General features: G+C 38.5%; 1 protein-coding gene across 2 annotated transcripts in view; it reads right to left on the bottom strand.

Moving 5' to 3' along the window:
• samd12 (sterile alpha motif domain containing 12) overlaps positions 1-12434 on the bottom strand; it is a 101449-nt gene that overhangs the window by 51560 nt on the left and 37455 nt on the right. The window lies entirely within an intron of this gene.

Raw genomic sequence — 12434 nt, 5'->3', positions numbered from 1 at the left:
TAGATCCATGAGTACTGTAGCATTTCTCTCTCTCTCTCTCTCTCTCGCTCTCTCTCTCTCGCTCTCTCTCTCTCTCTCGCTCTCTCTCTCTCTCTCGCTCTCTCTCTCTCTCGCTCTCTCTCTCTCTCTCTCGCTCTCTCTCGCTCTCTCTCTCTCTCTCTCTCTCTCTCTCTCTCTCTCTCTCTCTCTCTCTCTCTCTCTCTCTCTCTCTCTCTCTCTCTCTCTCCTGACGTTTTATCAATTTTGAATTGATTGATAAAAACACGTGTTAAAATAGAGTATGCTTATTATAAGCTAGTTGATAATCTTGAGACTGGAAGTAAATCAATGTGTGTGTGAAGTTGATATTGATGGTGATTTGCAAGCTCTCTCTCTCTCTCCCTCTCTCTCCTCCCTCTCTGCTCAGGGACAACGCTGTCCACATATCATGTCATCTATATGTTCGTGTGCACATTTTTTCCATATATCTAGGAGTCTCAACCTTTCATTACTAGAATGCAGCAAAAGCTTCACCGTCCTTGAAACACTAACATGCACATATATACACACAAACACATTGCTCTCTCCCCTCTCTTTTTTTTTTTTGAGAGATATCGTGACCTCTCCGTGACCTTGGCATTCACAGCAGCGCTGGAAGATGCGGAGAAGAGCAAAGCAAAATGCCACAGCTAAGATTAGCCTCATACTTCTGGTACAGAACATGGAAACTGAAGTGGAAATGTAAGTAGGAAGCTCTCGATTTCTCGTGTCAAGGGTATTTTAATCGGTAGTGGGTGGAAGGCTGCTGAAGAAATTATCAAATCATCATGAGATAAAAATAAAGAAATCATGAGATGTTCAGCTTCAATGAAGATGGTTTTGCTGGAAAATTGCATGTTAATGAGCAGCGACGGCCAATCAGAGGAACAGAAGCGTTCTGAACCCTGTACACTGCCACTGATGTTAGTCATGAACATCTACACACAACATCAGCTTGGTGCACTCAGCTTTGTTCTATCCAAATCCTGGGTTGAGCCTTTTGGGTCAATTTGTTTGGGTTATTTTATCAGTGTTTGTTTGGGTTATTTTATCAGTGTTTGTTTGGGTTATTTTATCAGTGTTTGTTTGGGTTATTTTATCAGTGATTGTTTGGGTTATTTTATCAGTGATTGTTTGGGTTATTTTATCAGTGATTGTTTGGGTTATTTTATCAGTGATTGTTTGGGTTATTTTATCAGTGATTGTTTGGGTTATTTTATCAGTGTTTGTTTGGGTTATTTTATCAGTGATTGTTTGGGTTATTTTATCAGTGATTGTTTGGGTTATTTTATCAGTGTTTGTTTGGGTTATTTTATCAGTGATTGTTTGGGTTATTTTATCAGTGTTTGTTTGGGTTATTTTATCAGTGTTTGTTTGGGTTATTTTATCAGTGTTTGTTTGGGTTATTTTATCAGTGATTGTTTGGGTTATTTTATCAGTGATTGTTTGGGTTATTTTATCAGTGTTTGTTTGGGTTATTTTATCAGTGATTGTTTGGGTTATTTTATCAGTGTTTGTTTGGGTTATTTTATCAGTGTTTGTTTGGGTTATTTTATCAGTGTTTGTTTGGGTTATTTTATCAGTGATTGTTTGGGTTATTTTATCAGTGATTGTTTGGGTTATTTTATCAGTGATTGTTTGGGTTATTTTATCAGTGTTTGTTTGGGTTATTTTATCAGTGTTTGTTTGGGTTATTTTATCAGTGTTTGTTTGGGTTATTTTTTCAGTGTTTGGGTTATTTTATCCCCCAGCTCCTGGGTCAGACGTAACAACCCAGGAGTTGAGTTATTTATCGTTGACTTTTTGCAACCTCTTCAGGAGAGAGCAGTGCAGATTGCTCTGTGTCGTCTGTAAATTTTGAAAAATTTGTATCTATAAATTTGTTATTGTTCTGTGTATCGTTTAATTTTATGCAAAGCAACATACAGGGGCGTGATGTGAGTCTCCTAAACGAGTGTCGCGTCGGCCTTTTCATGTGACGGAAACGCCTGTTGCCTTGCATAAACTTTTATGATTTTATTTTTTTTAAAAGATACAGAATATAAATGCTTAGAAAGTTCAAATATGTTGTCAGAACTGCACACTGATCATTTATGGACAGGTTATGGAGTCACAGCATTCGGCTGAACATGACACGAGATCCGACGCGCTTCAGTGGAAACAGGACAACAGAGACTGGTCCATACACTTAATTACTTCTAAATGTTTCATTTTTACTTCTAATATTTGTCAAACGAGCTTAAATGTATGCATTTTGTTTTCAAAACTATATAAAATATGATATACTTTAAAATATGATCAAAAACAAAGGAATTATAATGCAAACCAGTGGTTGTGTGGAGTATACAGTATATATATATTTTTTTAGTTTAGTTCACTTTAGAGGATTTAAGTTAATTTGTAAACATTAATTGTGATATAATATAATAATATTAGCATATATAATATAATAATAATAATAATAATTTATTATATAATAATTCATGTAGCTAGTATTATAGTAAAAATGAATCAACCCAGTATGCTGGGTTAAATAAACAACCCAATTTGCTGAGTAAATTTAACCCAACATGTGTTCTGTCCAAATTGGGTTGTTTTTAACCCATTGTTTTTGGGCCGCTTACAGAATCAAATAACACCCGGAAGGGACTCTTCATGCCTGTTTAACCAACAAAATGACTCTTTTGGGAGTTGGATGTCTTCCACTCATCAATAGATAGACATTTGTCACGATGCTTTTCTTTGTGAATACTTTTGTTCGTATGGAGAGTTGAAAAATGGTTAGTATTGATCTTCCCTGCGGGTAAAAGGAAAATTACTCTCAAATGGATTGTTAAAGAAAGCTGTACTTTATAGACACTGCCATTTACACTTGCATTATTGTAATCTCTTCTCTATGTCCCTGTAATTCAGTTGTGCATTATCTCTGAATTTGCAGTTCTGGAAGTAATTTAATAATTTAATTGAATTAATTTAACAGAAAGAGACATTGAGCACAAACGCCATCAAACGGACTGTACAAACAAACCATCTTTAAAACACATTATCTCAGTGGCACTAGCTGTATTTAATGTCTGTTTTATATATTTTTTTGTAAATGCCCAGTTATGTCTTCTAATGCATGCAACTTTTCTCATGCATATTTCTTAAAGGGACAGTTTACTCAAAAACAAAAATGGTGTCTTCATTATTTTAACCCTCAAGTCATTCCGTATGACTTTCTTTATTCTGTAGAACACAAAAATAAGTTATTGTTTTTTGTCCAAATAATGAAAGTCAATGAGATCCATGGTTGTTTTGGACCCCATTGACTCTCATTATATGGACAAAAACAGTAATTACATTCTTCAAAAATATCAGCTTTTTGTGTTCCACAGATCAAATAAAGTCATTCAGAAAGACACGGAGGGGAGTAAATGACAGAATATTCATTTTTATCCCTTCAAGCAAATAAGAAAGTTTGAATATTAATATCACTGTATAAGTGAACGACTTCACTACGTTTGGCTTCAGAAGACTCAAAAAACAAAAAGCACGAGTCATATATGCCCATTTTCTAATGATGCTAAACCTTTTGCATTCCAGTCAGAATGAGTTGCTAATGTGCTGAAAACTCATTCTGATTTAGATTTGATTGAACATGATTCTCGACTGAGGACTGAATATGATTCTCGACTGAGGACTGAATATGATTCTCGACTGAGGACTGAATATGATTTTCGACTGAGGACTGAATATGATTCTCGACTGAGGACTGAATATGATTCTCGACTGAGGACCGAATATGATTCTCGACTGAGGACCGAATATGATTTTCGACTGAGGACTGAATATGATTTTCGACTGAGGACTGAATATGATTCTCGACTGAGGACTGAATATGATTCTCGACTGAAGACCGAATATGATTCTCGACTGAGGACTGAATATGATTCTCGACTGAGGACTGAATATGATTCTCGACTGAGGACTGAATATGATTCTCGACTGAGGACTGAATATAATTTTCGACTGAGGACTGAATATGATTCTCGACTGAAGACTGAATATGATTCTCGACTGAAAATGATTCTCGACTGAGGACTGAATATGATTCTCGACTGAAGACTGAATATGATTCTCGACTGAAAATGATTCTCGACTGAGGACTGAATATGATTCTCGACTGAGGACTGAATATGATTCTCGACTGAGGACTGAATATGATCCCACTGAGGACTGAATATGATCCCACTGAGGACTGAATATGATTCTCGACTGAGGACTGAATATGATCCCACTGAGGACTGAATATGATCCCACTGAGGACTGAATATGATTCTCGACTGAGGACTGAATATGATCCAACTGAGGACTAAATATGATCCCACTGAGGACTGAATATGATCCCTCTGAGGACTGAATATGATTCTCGACTGAGGACCGAATATGATCCCACTGAGGACTGAATATGATTCTCGACTGAGGACCGAATATGATTCCACTGAGGACTGAATATGATTTTCGACTGAGGACTGAATATGATTCTCGACTGAAGACTGAATATGATCCCACTGAGGACTGAATATGATTTTCGACTGAAGACTGAATATGATCCTACTGAGGACTGAATATGATTTTCGACTGAGGACTGAATATGATTCTCGACTGAAGACTGAATATGATCCCACTGAAGACTGAATATGATTCTCGACTGAAGACTGAATATGATTCTCGACTGAGGACTGAATATGATTCTCGACTGAGGACTGAATATGATTCTCGACTGAGGACTGAATATGATTCCACTGAGGACTGAATATGATTTTCGACTGAGGACTGAATATGATCCCACTGAGGACTGAATATGATTCTCGACTGAGGACTGAATATGATTTTCGACTGAAGACTGAATATGATCCCACTGAAGACTGAATATGATTCTCGACTGAGGACTGAATATGATTCTCGACTGAGGACTGAATATGATTCTCGACTGAGGACTGAATATGATTCTCGACTGAAGACCGAATATGATTCTCGACTGAAGACCGAATATGATTCTCGACTGAAGACCGAATATGATTCTCGACTGAGGACTGAATATGATTCTCGACTGAGGACTGAATATGATTCAACTGAGGACTAAATATGATCCCACTGAGGACTGAATATGATTCTCGACTGAGGACTGAATATGATTCTCGACTGAGGACTGAATATGATTCTCGACTGAGGACTGAATATGATTCTCGACTGAGGACTGAATATGATTCTCGACTGAGGACTAAATATGATCCCACTGAGGACTGAATATGATTCTCGACTGAGGACCGAATATGATCCCACTGAGGACTGAATATGATCCCACTGAGGACTGAATATGATCCCACTGAGGACCGAATATGATCCCACTGAGGACTGAATATGATTCTCGACTGAGGACCGAATATGATTCCACTGAGGACTGAATATGATCCCACTGAGGACTGAATATGATTCTCGACTGAAGACTGAATATGATTCCACTGAGGACTGAATATGATTTTCGACTGAGGACTGAATATGATCCCACTGAGGACTGAATATGATTTTCGACTGAAGACTGAATATGATCCCACTGAGGACTGAATATGATTTTCGACTGAGGACTGAATATGATTCTCGACTGAAGACTGAATATGATCCCACTGAAGACTGAATATGATTCTCGACTGAGGACTGAATATGATTCTCGACTGAAGACTGAATATGATTCTCGACTGAGGACTGAATATGATTCTCGACTGAGGACTGAATATGATTCTCGACTGAAGACCGAATATGATTCTCGACTGAGGACTGAATATGATTCTCGACTGAAGACTGAATATGATTCTCGACTGAAGACTGAATATGATTCTCGACTGAGGACTGAATATGATTCTCGACTGAAGACCGAATATGATTCTCGACTGAGGACTGAATATGATTCTCGACTGAGGACTGAATATGATTCTCGACTGAGGACTGAATATGATTCTCGACTGAAGACTGAATATGATCCCACTGAAGACTGAATATGATCCCACTGAAGACTGAATATGATTCTCGACTGAGGACCGAATATGATTCTCGACTGAGGACCGAATATGATTCTCGACTGAGGACCGAATATGATTTTCGACTGAGGACCGAATATGATTCTCGACTGAGGACCGAATATGATTCTCGACTGAGGACTGAATATGATTTTCGACTGAGGACTGAATATGATTTTCGACTGAGGACTGAATATGATTCTCGACTGAGGACTGAATATGATTCTCGACTGAAGACTGAATATGATTCTCGACTGAGGACTGAATATGATTCTCGACTGAGGACTGAATATGATTCTCGACTGAGGACCGAATATGATTCTCGACTGAGGACCGAATATGATTCTCGACTGAGGACTGAATATGATTTTCGACTGAGGACTGAATATGATTCTCGACTGAGGACTGAATATGATTCTCGACTGAGGACTGAATATGATTCTCGACTGAGGACTGAATATGATTCTCGACTGAAGACCGAATATGCCTTGACTGAGGACTGAATATGATTCTCGACTGAAGACCGAATATGATTCTCGACTGAAGACCGAATATTATTCTCGACTGAGGACTCTATTAAACAACATGAGACTGAATGACAGTAATAATAGGAGAGTACATTTCTTTTCACGCATTTTCTTCAGCAAGACTTAATCACATCTTCCCAAACAGGGCTCCGGAAGCGTACGCCTCTTCTGGGATCGCCGGGGAAGGAAATTAAAAAATGAAATTAATCTGACCTTCTGAAGAAGAGGAAGGGATCCTCGAAGCGGTGTAAAATAATGATACCAATCTGCACCTTTTCCCACCGAGACCCCAAGAGAGACGACTACTGAGTGCACTTCCCTCCCTAGAGCACTCTCTCACACACACACACACACACACACACACACACACACACACACACACACACACACACACACACACACACACACACACACACACACACAAACCTTCATAATAGAGATCCCATCCCACCTTTTCCCACCGAGACCCCAAGAGAGACGACACACACGCAGACACACGCAGACACACGCGCACACACACACGCGCACACACATTTTATTTGTGGTACATTTTATTTTTGTCAAACTCTGCTTTTGCCATAAATAAAATACAGAGTTTTATTGATCGTCCAGTATTACTCTCATATGATTATACTAACTAGGCCTATAAAATAAATTACTAAATATAAATGTATAAAATATTTATAAAAATGTAAAGTTGTATTTATTATAATTTACTTTATAATAACATTAGCAAAATATATTATACTTATTATAATTATATAAGAATAATCAATAATATATTTATAATAATATAAAAGCATAAATATTTGTATAATTTTTTTTAATTATTAAAAATGATTAAGATATGACACTTTAAGAAACTGTGATGTAAATACGAGAGATAGAGATAGATAGATAGATAGATAGATAGATAGATAGATAGATATAGATGTGTGTCTGTGTATGTATGTATGTATGTATGTATGAAATGAAACTGAAATGAAAATCAAAATGGAAAACAAAAATAAAACTGATTCAAAATATTAGTAAAAACTAATAACAATAGTATCTAAATGATACTAAAATAACACTGCAGTAAAAATACCAGATGCTGTTTCCAATCAATAGAATTAGACAGAAGATATAAACAAAAAACATTTCATTTGTTACTAAAACATATGAAACATTTTTTTTTTTTTTTTCACAACTACAACTTTAGCTTTTTCTTCAAACACATTAAAGCGTCACAGTGTGGCATTAATAAACTGCGATCATTAGAAATATTAACAACCCATTTTCAGAGTGTTTTTGTTTCTGGTCACTTTTGCTCTGATAAATGAGTTGCTGGACTGTTATTAAACTCGCAGCCAATTTAAAACCTGTATAACAACCTCTCAGACTTGACACGTTTATGCAATAATTCAGAATCTGTGCAATAACCGCCATGATTCTGAGCTTTTCATGATTTAAAACGAGGCTGATGTTTTTGGTGAAATTCACCAAGACACTCGAATCACAAGCCAGAGAAGAAAGGAAGAATAGAAAAGACTCGGCTAATCACTCTTTCGTTTCTGAACTGCCAGATTCATTATTATCAATTTTTATCATAACAGTGCAGATGATTCTCGTCTCCCCTGAAGTGGAATATTTGACGTAGCCTTGGATACAGATTTAACACTAATGAGAAGTAATTATGACGGAATGATAAGAGCTCAGCAGTTCTCGAGGCTCATAAACAATCGGACAACTGTTTTGTGAGGCGTCTGTTGGTGCTTGTTTGGTATCTATGGGTGGGTTTCATTTTGTATTGATGATTTCATTTTGATTTGGGTTCTGGTATCTGTCACCGTTGGCAAAATAACAAGCCTGATCTCACTCAGGAGAAGAGAAACGTTCAGATCCTGCAGATGTCCAACAGAAACACTGAGTCATGTCCACACGTATGAGTTTACTGTACATCAACACAACACACACTGTCCACATCTCACACACACTTAGTGGTTACATTCAGATAAACACATCTTTTTTTTTTTTACATATAGTCCGAAACTTGGTAAAGATTTTGGCAAATAAAATAAATCATGGAGATGATTCTAAAAGTGTAAATGGTCCTGAAACAAATAGTCAAAAAATGGGAAGTGAATTCCCTCTAGTGGAAGCGTTTGGTACTGCGGCCACACACAATCTTACTGAAAGCACATTTTTTGAGATATCAACCTCAAATTTGGAGCACAGCTTGTTTAGATTTATGACTTTTTTTCAGAGTAAAGCATGTTTTTGAAAATATGAAAATGAAAACGGTATTTTTTGCATTTTTCACAATACATTCTATAACTTTTTTTAAAGTTCACTTTTTTTTAACTTTGTTCACTTCAGCAATAATCTGCCAAGTGTCGTCTTTAAAAAGAGACCAAACTAAAGTCAAGATTTATGACGGTTTAAGTTGGCAAATAAATGCATAAAAAGTGAATAAATGGATTATAACTATAATTTAGTACCATAAAACCTTCTAAAAATACAAAATATTTCCTGAAGTGGAAATGTAAGTAGGAAGCTCTCGATTTCTCATGTCAAGGGGATTTTAATCGGTAGTGGGTGGAAGGCTGCTGAAAAACAATTGAGATAAAAATAAAGAAATCATGAGATGTTCAGCTTCAATGAAGATGGTTTTGCTGGAAAATTGCATGTTAATGAGCAGCGACGGCCAATCAGAGGAACAGAAGCGTTCTGAACCCTCTACACTGCCACTGATGTTATGAACATCTTCACACAACATCAGCTTTGTGTGTTTTTGGGCCGCTTACAGAATCAAATAACAACCAGAAGCCAATTTAAAACCTGTAATGGATTATAACTACAGCATAAATATAATTCAGTACCATAAAATCCCCTAAAAACACAAAATATTAAATAAAAAAAACATTATCGAACTAAAATATAGTACAATAATTTCATTGAAAAACTCAAATCCAGTCCTTTTTGACCGCTGGGTGAACAGTACCAGAGGGTTAATTGAATTAAGCTTAGATTTGTGTCAGGCTTGTGAATAAACATTAAACCCTGCATGAAATGTGTCCTAATCCCATTTAGTTACGTGAAGTAGAAAACATTGGCTGTTACTGTCCGGTTCACTGTAAGCGATAAAGCCTCCGAGGCCCGTGCTCTGGCATTCACAGGAGCCAGGATCTCATTATTTCCCTGCATGGTCCAATGAGCCCTAAAGGTTAATTATTGTCTGTCTACATGATCCCGACAGCCAGAACACAATGAAGCTGTTAGTCGCTGAAGATATCAGCTAATGCTCGACTGTGTGAATCCAGGCATGAGTTTCCAGGTACTCGGATTCTGCGAGGACGGTTTCTTTTACTGTTTGCTTTACAGACACAACGTGATCGATAAAATGTATTCTGCTCCGGTTTCAGGGAAACGGCATCAACATGTAACAGATGCTCGACAGATTAAGAAAAGAGCTATACATTTCATCACATCTTTTAATGCAGTGGGGGATTATTTTAGAAATGGCTTTTATTTCTGTGACGTCGCGGCTGGAACGACAACATGTAAAGTATGAGATGTAAATAATGCAACATTTGCAGAGAGACTCCGCCCACACTCTCTTCTGATTGGCTGTGAGTGCAGTGCGCTTGCAGAGAGACTCCGCCCACACTCTCTTCTGATTGGCTGTGAGTGCAGTGCGCTTGCACAGAGACTCCGCCCACACTCTCTTCTGATTGGCTGTGAGTGCAGTGCGCTTGCAGAGAGACTCCGCCCACACTCTCTTCTGATTGGCTGTGAGTGCAGTGCGCTTGCACAGAGACTCCGCCCACACTCTCTTCTGATTGGCTGTGAGTGCAGTGCGCTTGCAGAGAGACTCTGCCCACACTCTCTTCTGATTGGCTGTGAGTGCAGTGCGCTTGCACAGAGACTCCGCCCACACTCTCTTTGTTTTTGATACGTCTCATTAGCCTGACGTCATCATAGTCTGATACTGCTCCATTGGGCTGTGATTATGGGGTGTGTTTCAACCGAACCAGGAAGGAAAATTCCTCTGCACTCAATTGGATAGACCTACAACCAATCAGAGCAACGGAGTAAGTGACGTATGTTCTTCATTCATCTTTCCGATCGACAAATGCCTTGATCGCGGTTCTCTGTTCCTCTTTTAAAATTAATGCGCTGTCAATATCTTCTATAACAGACGCGATGGCGGAATCTACACATCTCAATTCTCCAGCGGCAGCCATCTTTGTTGTAAACGAATTCAACCCAAGCACTCTTTGGTGACGTGGATGATTGCGTTACTGTTGATCATCTGTCCACCATCGTATAAAGCCCGCCTTGACAATTTGATTGGTCCGAACAGCTCTGGTTCGAGCATAGTTGCTCCACAACAGATCAAGTCCAAACTTCCCGACCTCAAATGTTGTGGGCGGGGCTTAGTTCGGCTGGCATCCAGGCTAATGTCTCTGGCTAATATTCAGGCTAATAGGCTAATAATCATCCAGGCTAATATTCTGGTGTAATAAACTCGCTCTACTCTATCAGTCACGGCACACTGTCCTTCACTGGACTTCTGCAAACTCTGGCTGGTTTAGAACCGCATCTGTGTGTGTGTCCGTTCTCATGCACGTCATTGTTTAATTCAGTGTGTTTATCAGCAGTGACAGCTGGAGCGTTTACCAAACAATACCTCCGTTTCTCTCCTTTTCAATCCCTAACTCTCTCTTTCAAGGAATGCTTAGACTGTAAACACAGAGCTCAAGAGTTCTGACTCCTGATGAACTCGAGTACACACACACACACACAACACAGCTGTTGTGCAAATTGTATCTACTTCAATGGAGAAAGAATCTGTCCATCCATCCATCCATCCATCCATCTGCCCATCTATCTATCTATCTGCCCATCTATCTGCCCATCTATCTATCTATCTATCTATCTGCCCATCTATCTATCTATCTATCTATCTGCCCATCTATCTATCTATCTGCCCATCCATCTGCTCATCTATCTATCTATCTGCCCATCTATCTATCTATCTGCCCATCTATCTGCCCATCTATCTATCTGCCCATCCATCTGCTCATCTATCTATCTATCTGCCCATCTATCTATCTATCTGCCCATCTATCTGCCTATCTATCTATCTGCCCATCTATCTATCTATCTGCCCATCTATCTGCCTATCTGCCCATCTATCTATCTATCTGCCCATCTATCTATCTATCTGCCCATCTATCTATCTATCTGCCCATCTATCTGCCCATCTATCTGCCCATCTATCTGCCCATCTATCTATCTATCTGCCCATCTATCTATCTATCTGCCCATCTATCTATCTATCTGCCCATCTATCTATCTATCTGCCCATCTATCTATCTATCTGCCCATCTATCTATCTATCTGCCCATCTATCTATCTATCTGCCCATCTATCTATCTATCTATCTATCTATCTATCTATCTATCTATCTATCTGCCCATCCATCCATCCATCCATCCATCCATCCATCCATCCATCCATCCATCCATCCATCCATCCATCCATCCATCCATCCATCCATCCATCCATCCATCCATCCATCCATCCATCCATCCATCCGACTTAAGACAGGACAGGCAGCATTACTCAATACGCTTAACTACTTATTTAGGCACTTAAAGTAAAAAAAAAAAAAAACAGGTTCATAAAAGGATAGAGTAATCCCTTAATTAAAATCTTTGAAGGCAGGGTCAAGGTGAAGTACGTCTAATTAATTGCTTGTAAATGCATCAGAAGTCTATGGAGATGTTCAGGTGTGTGTGTGTGTGTGTGTACCTTGAAGCGTATGGAGATGTTCAGGTGTGTG

The sequence above is a fragment of the Rutilus rutilus genome (assembly GCF_951802725.1).
Source record: "Rutilus rutilus genome assembly, chromosome: 11".
NCBI classification, from domain to species: Eukaryota; Metazoa; Chordata; class Actinopteri; order Cypriniformes; family Leuciscidae; genus Rutilus; species Rutilus rutilus.
This window is presented reverse-complemented; position numbering and strand designations above follow the sequence as displayed.